This window comes from Anoplophora glabripennis, unplaced genomic scaffold (genome assembly GCF_000390285.2).
Source record: "Anoplophora glabripennis isolate ALB-LARVAE unplaced genomic scaffold, Agla_2.0 scaffold139, whole genome shotgun sequence".
Classification (NCBI taxonomy): Eukaryota; Metazoa; Arthropoda; class Insecta; order Coleoptera; family Cerambycidae; genus Anoplophora; species Anoplophora glabripennis.
In genome coordinates this window covers 416,616-427,324 of record NW_019417300.1, presented here as the reverse complement: position 1 = coordinate 427,324, position 10,709 = coordinate 416,616, and the positions used below count along the sequence as shown (strand labels likewise).

Here is a 10,709-nt window from a genome sequence, read left to right as displayed (position 1 = left end):
AAAGGTGATATTATGAAGTTCACCGTAGTTGTTTAAAAACCATTCACAAAATACAGCCCGTCGCGGAAAATCAACTTCATGAAGTTCTTGCTGACAAGTTAAACGATAGGAGAACAAACGCAAATCTTTTTTTAACACTGTGTGGCAGGTACCGACTGATACTCCCACCATTTGTGATAAAACACGTACAGAAGTTCTTGGCGCATTTTCCATTATTTGTTGGACATTTTCTTTTAATTCTTCAGTCCGCTTTTTAGGTCGGCCGCTTCCTTCTTTTCTTGTTACACTGCCCGTTTCACGAAAAACATTAACACAACGCTGAACTGCACTTTGAAAAATTTTGTACTCAACAACGCCGGGAAATTGATTTTGAAATTCTATGAAACATTCCTCAATAGAATACTTCCATATTCCATATCAATCTTGCGTCCATTTCTAAAGTAGTATGATAAACACCATTTTAAACGCTTTTTAAAACGAAAATATTCAAATTGATAGCGGCGATATAGCGCTTTGACAGATGACGTTTAAGTTCATTTACGCCCTACGTACAAATTTTCAGAACCAACTTGACCACGTTTTTATTTGAACGCTCGTTATAATTTTATGCCTTTGAAAATCAATTTAGACAACAAAATGCACGTTTCTCAAAACTTCTAACTCCGAAATTAAATTTATTTCTGTATTTACTTGTATAGTCCTTCCGAAGTCAGTTGAATATGCAAAAAAACGTCTGATAATAAAATTTAATGAGTTTCATGAGGCGTCCCAAAAAATTTTTTTGCTCCCTTAATTTGTTTGCAGAAGTGTAGGTAAAAATTTTCGTCCAATCTTGACACTCTACATCCCGGAAATAATTGAGTTTCGACTATGTTCCTATCACAAAGCTACTCTATTTTTGCTTGTTCTATCCAACACTCTCTATAACGTTTATTTTAGAAAGCAAAAACCAATTGATATTTTATTTACTTCCGGACTTAACAGGGAATGAAATATAAATTAATCCTACCGGAAGTAATACGTTTCTTTTCGATTAACATCGTTTAGCCTTCAAGCTGAACGAGACCGAGTTGGCAACTAAACCTATACATATTTATCGGTGCCTCCGCCTTTAAGGACGATAAGGAAACTAGATCTATCCAAAGGATTTTCGCCGGTATTAAGATTCCGGACCTCTAATCCAATTTGCCGATGCCGGTTGCAACTTCAAAGGGCCCGGGATCATAATTTAAAAAGTTGGATTTTAGAGAGTTATGAATAAGGAGAGTTTGCCGTTTTCCTTCAAAGGACGAACTATCTGGGTCGCCTCGTTAGCTTAAGAGAATCGGCAGCATCCTGGGCCCAGGAGCAAAAATGCAGCTGCAGCTGATATTTCCCTGGAAAATATAGGTCGATACAGGGATACCATTTTCAAAACGTAAATAATTTTTTAAATATTTGAAAATACAAGGCAACTTCCCTCTAAATTCGTAAATTAAGGGATGGATTTTTGGAAAATAAGTGTACTTTGATATACGAGTATAAAATTTTGTCTTAGGAGTTTTCGAAAAAAAAGTAGCGTACATTTTTTACATAAAAGAGAATCGGTCTTCCTGTGAAGGAAATAAAACTATCAATTAAAAGATTTCTATTCACGTATAAATTTGTACCAAATATAATTTAAATCATTCTTCAAAACTGTAACACCCTGTTTGCCGAAACTAAGCCAGCTGGGACAAAAGTTACACTTAAATGTTTTTCCTCTACAACTTTGCTTACTCAAATTAATAAATAGAAGTTTCAGAACAATTTAATAAAAAAGTCAGCCTTAGGGCATTGTAGAGAATTTTCATCCAAAGCTGCTTATTTTGTCCATAAAAACGTCAACCGTCAGAATCATGTTCCATTCAACTCCTGTACATATTTCTTATTTCTTCAACTAAATAACGAGAGGCGCCATCTATTCGAACAGAGCTCAGTCACTCCTCACCGGCCCAACGCGGTTAGTTCGAACTATTCACCACTAGAGGTCTATACCTGTGTCGAATCGAATTCTGCCGCTTTTGTAGAGCTAGCAGTATTTTAATTCATACCCGTTCATTAATGTTTCCAGCAGTGTAATTTAAAAACCATTACGAAAATACCAATATTTGTTTTTTACGCACGTTCTCAGCTAACAAGAGGTATAAAGTAATAGCAGACGATAAAATAGGAATGATACAAGAGTTTGTTGCATATTTTTAGGATGGTGATGCCGGAGATAAGAATTTTAAACATTCCGCACATATAAATAATGTTTAATTCTAGCTCTGCTAAATGTTGTTTTATGAGAGCGAGACGGAGGTGCTAATATGCAGTTTTACATTAAAATAAGTTTAAGTTAAAATTAATTTCTGTTTTGGCAAAAACTTTTTGAAGAATGTTTGTAATATACACGTATCTAAATTATGAGTGCAATAAAACAACAATATTTTATAATCTAATTCTAATACCTGAACGACCTTGCCTCTTTTTTGGATTTAATTTCTTAATTTTAATAACGAATTTATTGTCGCAAACAAGTTAATTTGTATATCATCTAGAAAACAAGATTTACAAAACACAAAAAACAACGTTAGCTATTCAACACTTATTTGATCTTAATGAAATTCAAGGTTAAGTCCATATTATTTCATTCATACAGAGACGTCAATGAAACCGTAGTTGTGCTAGTGTACCAGGACACAGAGCCACCTTTCATCAATGTCCAGGCTATTTCACTTGCTCTTTTCAATTGTTTTTGATACAGTGAATGCAAATAAAGTTTTTCAACGTCAGGACACGATTAAGTGAAACATTTAGATATTTAAAAGAAATAGACATTTACAGGGTGTATACTAAACTTTGATTACAAATTTCCTTGATATTTCCAAGTATTCCAGGTAGATTTAAAAAAAAAATCAGTTTCCATTCGGAAATCAGCGCTATTTCTTAGAAGCATTATTTTAATTAGGTAAAATGGGGAAAAAAACGAAAAATATGTGGAATCTTTAGACGAATTCTAATTAGTCCAATTTAATGGGCCTATAAATCGCAATTTGGTCAAATTGCCTGAATTTTTTATATAATCTAGTTGAGATACCTATATAATAACAATAAGAGACAGTAATTTTTTTTCAACCCCTGGTCAGGGGTGAAAAAAGAAAAAAATAAAGGGGTTTTTCAGATAACTCAAAAGGGATAAGAGCTAGAAAAACAAATTTCTTATAAAAGTTGTAGAGCATAAAATTCTACATAAAAATGGTATATTGACTTTCTCTTGTACTGTTAAAATTAACAGAGTTAGGGTGGCTAGAACTTAGGGATGATTTCAAAAATTAAAAAAATCATAACAGAAAAATGAATAAACTTTTTAAATCTACTCTAAAAAATTTAAACTTCTTTTCAGAGAAATAGAAATTTTATAATTTTTAATAAAAAAAGTTAATAATAATTCAATTAATCGTTAATTTTTATGATTCAACACTAAAACAATTTTTTCTATGCCATTCGATTGACTATTTAAAATAATGAAAAGTTGCTTTCGAAATTTTGTTTTACGACAAATATAAAAAATCACGTTCGCTTTGTGAAATTGTTATAAAATTTTTATTAAAAATTAAAAAATATATACTAGTTCTCTGAAAACATAATTTACGTTTTTTTGAGTAAATTGAGATAAAAAAAATTAAAAAATTCATTCATTCTGCTTATGATTTTTTAAATTCATGAAATCATCCCTTAACTTCTAATCTCCCTAACTCTGTTAATTTTAATAGTACAAGAAAAAGTTAATAGATCATTTTTATGTAGAATTTTATGCTCTTCAATTTTTATAAGAAATTTGTTTTTCTAGCTCTTACCCCTTTTGAATTATCTTGAAAAACCCCTTTATTTTATTTTTTTTCATTTCTGGATGGGGGTTGCAAAAAAATTCCTGTCACTTATTATTATTATATACCTCAAACTAACTTATATCAAAAATTCATGTAAGTTGACCAAATTGCGATTTAAAAACCCATTTAATTGGACTAAATAGCGTTATACAATACTGGAAATTTTTAATATTACCTTCATTAATAGTGTTGATAAAGTTGTATTGTAATTAAAAAATATGTACTTATGAATTTTAAGTTAAAAAATAAAAGGACAACTACCAAAAAAAAATTAAAAAAATCAAAACCTACTTTTTTGGTTTATCCTTATATTAACTATATTTCGACATATAAATTTAAATTTAGCCAAAAGCTTATAAAATTTTAAAATGACCCTACTTTTTTTTAGATGTAACTATTATTAATAAATTTGGTCCATTAAAAGTGTAGCATTTTCCTTTATATTAGAAAATGATTTACTTAATTTAGTATTCAGAACGAAAATGTTATTAGACATTTTTTTCTAAAATCGTATAAGTAAGTACAAATATTTCATAAAAATTTGAGAAATTCCCTGATATTTCTCTTGTATTTCCAGAACTATAAAATTCCCTGATAATTCCACGTTTTCCAGGTTGGTAAACGTTCTGAGTTGATTAAATCACATTTTATAGCTAAATCTACAAGTTTAAATCTTCAGTCGAGATTCTTAGAGTTGCTCCTTAATTTTACACTTTATAAATGATTACGAGCCACGCGACCGCCTAGCTTATGCAACCAGCATTTCACGGTTGGTACTGCCGACTAAAAATCCCTAAATCTTAGCCTCACAAATATTAATGATTCGTTTACAGTGAACAATGAACAACGGTAAAAGAGAATGTTGTGTTTGTTTTATTGTAATCTTGATCTTATCGTTTTAATTTACCGACATTTAATTGCCAACGTGCTGTTCCAAACAAAGGTACTGATCACGTGGCTTGTAATCATTTATGAACGCTCTGTATAACGTTTCGTAATAAATTACCCATATTTTAAGGTATGTGCACACTGGGCTGTGTACGGCGCAGTGTCTTGTTTATTATATCAATAATATTTCTAATACGTTTTAGATAAGGAAATGCCATCAACCCGGCAATCATTTTTCGGCAAATATGACGTTATTTCCCCCCTAAAAGCGACTAAACTTCCACGTAATTCCACGAGCGCATCGCCTTTGTATTCCCCGGCGTTGCAGGAGTGCCGATCTGTTTCCAACAGGCCGTTCTGTCGCATAGCAGGAATAACAAAACACGACACACGCCACTACCCGATGTAAAATCCAATTCGGCCGACAAAAACAACAACCGGAAGCCCGGGGAAGTGGCTTAGGAAATGGCAGTTTTCCGCCTACCGAAACGGGTGTCGCAACTTGCACGTGTGCCCCGAAACTCCCGAATTTAAGGGACGAAACTTCTTCCTGCCATTCTGCCGCGCCGGAGACCTTAACGACGCTAGTTTGTTTAGGCGACTCTTCTACGAACAACTTTTCCAGTTTTCTTTGACGGGATTCCCCGTAATTCGCCAAATCGGTTTCCCTGCGGTTTTTCCTCAGCTATACATACAGGGTGTCCCAAAGAAACCCGAACTCTTCAATAACTTTTCAGGTTCAGTCCTAGCAACAAAAATTTAAGATAAAAAAGATGTGGCATGTTAAGATACTAATATGCTGCGACCTTAGATTTAACCTTCACTCTAAAATTCAAGATCAACTTGAAAATGGAATCCTTTATTTCTTATGCCAGATATGTCCTTGGAGGTAGTTTGGAGAACAAACTCACTTTTCTCTGTAGGTCTCGAATTGCTGAGAAAAAATGTTCATATAAAATTTGTAGAGTCAACTCAATATCAAATGGATTGTGCTACTTTTTTGCCATAGATTCAAAATTTCGTGAAGTTTCATGAATTTTTTTATTTTCAACGCTCAATACAAGTAACTATTACTAATACAAAATGTTGGTATTATTGATCTTCCTCAAGCAATCAATTCTCCACAATTTTTTGGGGGATTCGCCCAGCCAATTAGAAACTATAGTTAAAATAAAAACGTCTACCGCCAATAAAAGAGGGCAAGGGTTATGGTTAATTAATAAATGCGAACACATGAGCTCTAACGGCGAGAATTTTAAGTTCAATACGAACGGCGGAGACCGAGACAAATGAATGGATGGGATTGTGCTCTAATTTCCCGGCGTATATGATAAAATTAATTGTTGCTCCAATGGGGCTTTTGTTCCGGTGCAGCGGTATTAATATTAATTTACAAACCCTGTTTGTTGAACTTTCCGCAGCCGTAGTCTCCTACCGTCGGCGTCGGTGGCGGCGGCGGCGGGCGGGGTTCATAACGAGGAAAATTAGTTAATGTTGTTACGTATATTTTATATTACAATGCAGTCATGGTGCAAGCCCATTTACTTACTGAGATAATTGGATAAGGTCATCTATCAAATCAGGTGGTGAAAAATTTCGAATTATCTCAGACTTTATCGCCAACCAACAGCTTTAGCAAGTTACATGCTGGACTTTTTCGACACAGTTCTGAATCAAGGTGATTCGAATGTTGTAACAAGCGACAGATCATCAATTCGAAAATCGCCAATCTTTCGAATCGACCTAGCCTGGACATCAAGACAAAATTCACCGACCTTTCGACAATCAAAAAGCCTTTCCAACACAACCAGAGGCTCGTCGCCAGTCGAACAAGACAACAGAGGAGAAACAACGACGAGGAGGGGGACCAAACAAGAAATGTCTCATAATTTTTCATTTTAGACAAGCCATACTAGACGCCTACTAGCCTGTGAAGGCGTTCTACATCTAAAAGAATCACAACAGAGCATCGGAACAGCTTGGGCAGAAGAGTTCGACTTTCACCCAATTCCGGCGAAGCGCGCAAAAGCCGATTTCGCAGAGCCAGCCGAGAGAACGATCGAACGTCAACCTTCCGCCCACAATTGTTACTTATTCTTAATGTCCGTCGAATGCGGAATATTGTCAATACCTGTGGCTGTACAGAAAAGCTATTGCGAAGTTATTTCTAGAGCACTTAGGAGGATTGTCTCAAGATTTAAAAAGGAAAACTTTCAACTGTCTTTTGCTTCGCTCACACAACTTCTAGACTGTGTCTAGCTGTCTCTGGATGTCGATCGTCGTGACTAAGGAGTGGGAAGCAGTGGTTCTGCTTTCACAGCCACTTCGAGTTGAAAATTCAAAAGTGTGGCTATTTTTAACTTGGCTTGTGGTGTCTCCCATAGTAAGTACGCAATATACCTTACTTCATTTGAAGGAAAAAAATATATTTATATTTATTCCATCTGCAAATTCATGTAAATTGATCAATTAAAATGGCATGAATAATAAATCCATTCCGATGACTCAATTTAAAGTAATGCTATGTCGACACACGCCCTCTTTCAAATTTTACATATCATTACATATATAACAGGTAGATGACTGGAAATATTAAAAATGTACGCAAACAATTATTACGAAATTAATTGGTATGACTAACACAATCATTACATGCTATTAAACTGCACACTGCTGCAGCAAGAAATAATACGGGGGGCAGTCGGAACGTACAGCTTCGATAGATTCTGGATATTTAATTTTCTGAACCCTACTTTTAAACGGAACAACTTCAAGTTCCAGATTCTAGAAAAAGTAAGTGTCACACCAAACAGAACTTTGAGGTTTCCAAATTCAGAACATCGTTCAAGAGTATAATCGTTGATATTATAACCAAATTGTACATAATTGTGATTAAAAATAAAAGTTACAATTTTACATTGAGATCCTAATAATCTGATCTGAAAGGTACAATATGTTATATCTTTAAATCGCCAGCAAATAGAAGACGACTACAATTATTCAGAGATGGGATGTCGTTAATCAACATTAAAACAAAGTAGAGGGCTTAAATTGGAACCTTGCGGGATACCAAAAGGTGTTACATAGCTTTGAGACTTATAATATAACCTCCATGCCCAACAAATTGTCTTCTAAACGACAAATAGGATGTGTTTAGCAATATAAAGACTTGAGAAAAGCCAAAACTCTTTAACTTTGTTAATAATAAATAACACAACCCCACAAAAAAAAAAGTATAGGATCTGGTATTCAAACCCATGTATTTTTTTCCGCTGAATCCGAATCTGCCATCAGATTTGGCCCAACGGGTCTGAGTTTTCGGGAAAATTAAAAAAATAGGTCAAAATTCACAAAAAAACGTCATTTACTATCGACGAAAGTTATAAAAAATCAAATTATTCTACCAGCTCACTAGACGTATGATTTTTCACTCGTTTAATTCCAATTTATCATCATAGAGTCAGACAAGCTGGTCCAGTTTCATTGAAAAACTGAAATTAGGTCTAAATGCTTAAAAGCGCCATTTTCATGGCATAATTTGAGTTGCAGAGTTCTGGATACATCTTTTTATCCACCCACCCATTTATGAATTCATACATCGTTCTATCCAGTCGTTCATGCATGAATACGCATATTTATCCATCCAACTGTACCACCTATACAACCCACCCATCCACCCATCTATCCATCTACTTTTTGTGCTGAGAGATGAGATAACAACCTAAAAGATTGAGAATGCAATAAAACTTGTAGAATACTGATCTTCTTCCAATTTCGCCTCAGAAATATTCGGATATTTTCGCCCTTTATATATATAGGGCGAAAACTTGTTGGTTGTTAAAAAGAGAAACGAAAAATAGAGGGACTAAACGAAAGCGTAACCCTTTGCATAGATCCTTTGAAGAAAATAGAACACGTTATAGCAACAAGAATAAGAATGATTAGTAGATATCGTTTTCTTTTGTTTAGAAAATAGAGTATTCTACAAGTTTTATTGCATTCTCAATCTTCTAGGCTGTTATCTCATCTCTCAGCACAAAAAGTAGATGGATAGATGGGTGGATGGGTGGGTTTTATAGGTGGTACAAGTGTATGGATAAATATGCGTATTCATGCACGAACAACTGGATAGAAAGATGTATGAATTCATAAAAGGGTGGGTGCATAAAAAGATGCTGCAGCACGAATTATGCCATGAAAATGGTGTTTTTAAGCATTTTGATATATTTTCTGTTGTTGAATGAAATTGGACCAGCTCTATGATGATAAATTGGAATTAAACGAGTGAAAAATCCTACGTCTAGTGAGCTAGTGGAATAATTTGAATTTTTACAACTTTCGTCGATCGTAAATGACGTTTTTTGTGAATTTTGACCTGTTTTTTTAATTTTCCCGAAAACTCAGACCCGTTGGGCCAAATCTGAAGGCAGATTCGGATTCAGCGGAAAAAAATACATGGAAATACATGGGTCTGAATACCAGATCCGATACTTTTTTTTGTGGGGCCGTGTAATGATTAATTTACGAAAATCCTCGCCAGCCGTCATTTTATTTTATAACTTCTTTACTGATATTACCTTCTACTCTGTGATATGTAACATATTCATTACATTGGATGATAATTCTGGTTCCTGATTGTAAATTCGTGGTTTGAGTGTTTAGGACTTGGTTTTTTCTTTGTTAGGTTTCAGGCAAATTCGATTTCTGGAGGGGTCAAAATACAAAGGGAGAAACAAACCACGTTTTCGTGTGCCTGTGTTATCCAAACTGACGAATATAGGTGTACCCTAACATTCGACCTGTTCAACTGCCCCCCGTAAATTCGAAAGCGATCATTTACACATGTAGTTGCCGGTTGAATTTTCACAACTCTATTAAACAGTCATCAACGTATCGTGTTTTAATAAACAGCCATTAACATTGCCGTGGCGGGGCCTCACGCGAATGTCATATGCATTAAACTAACTTCGCGGGATATCTATAATTACCTCCAAATTAAACCATTGTCTGAATTGATTCGACGTCATTGCATTTATTTTCTTTAGTATCAAACATGCAACTTTTATTACAGGACAAATCGTTGAAAGCAAACATTAACTATGATACTTCCTTAACTCAGAAATTGTCAAAAGTTTTAAAATCAAACACAAAAAACAAAGTATTTTTCATAAGTATTGAATACTAAATTGTATGTACTAATTAATATCAATTGTATGTTTAATATCACCAGTTCACGTTAATTTCAGAAATAATAATAATAATAATAATAATAATAATAATAATAATATTCTTTATTCATATATTGCATAAAAAACAGACACATGTACTAAAATACAAATATATGAAAGGGCGAAGTTCAGCTGTGTCGTCCAGAGGACAACACACTGTTCTTCCACTTAACCCATGCTAGATGCGCCACGGCATTTAAGTCGCACTTTAAACACTTAAAATATTAAATACATACATACACATATATAGTAAAAAGAAAAGTAANATAATGATAATGATAATGATAATGATAATGATAATGATAATGATAATGATAATGATAATGATAATGATAATGATAATAATAATAATAATAATAATAATAATAATATTCTTTATTCATATATTGCATAAAAAAGACAAACATGTACTAAATACAAATAGAAAATTTATGAAAGGGCGAAGTTCAGCTGTGTCGTCCAGTGAGCAACACACTGTTCTTCCACTTAACCCATATTTTCCAAAAAATTACAAGAAGTGACAAAATGTTAATGCCGGCCCTGTTTAACATAGCGCAAAAAACATTGACCTAGTCCGCACTCCGTACGGCACCTATGGAGTGTCAGTCAGTGTCCTGTGTCAGTGTCAGTACGCGGGTGAATTGCTGCTAAGTTGTGTCAAAAAGATAGCGCTTCTACTGTTTAGAGTTTAGACGTTAAG

The 10,709-nt window shown here is 34.0% G+C and overlaps 1 protein-coding gene across 1 annotated transcript in view; it reads right to left on the bottom strand.

Annotated features, from left to right (window-relative positions):
- LOC108906375 (liprin-alpha-2-like) overlaps positions 1-10,709 on the bottom strand; it is a 298,472-nt gene that overhangs the window by 239,438 nt on the left and 48,325 nt on the right. The gene's annotated exons all lie outside the window — the stretch shown is intronic.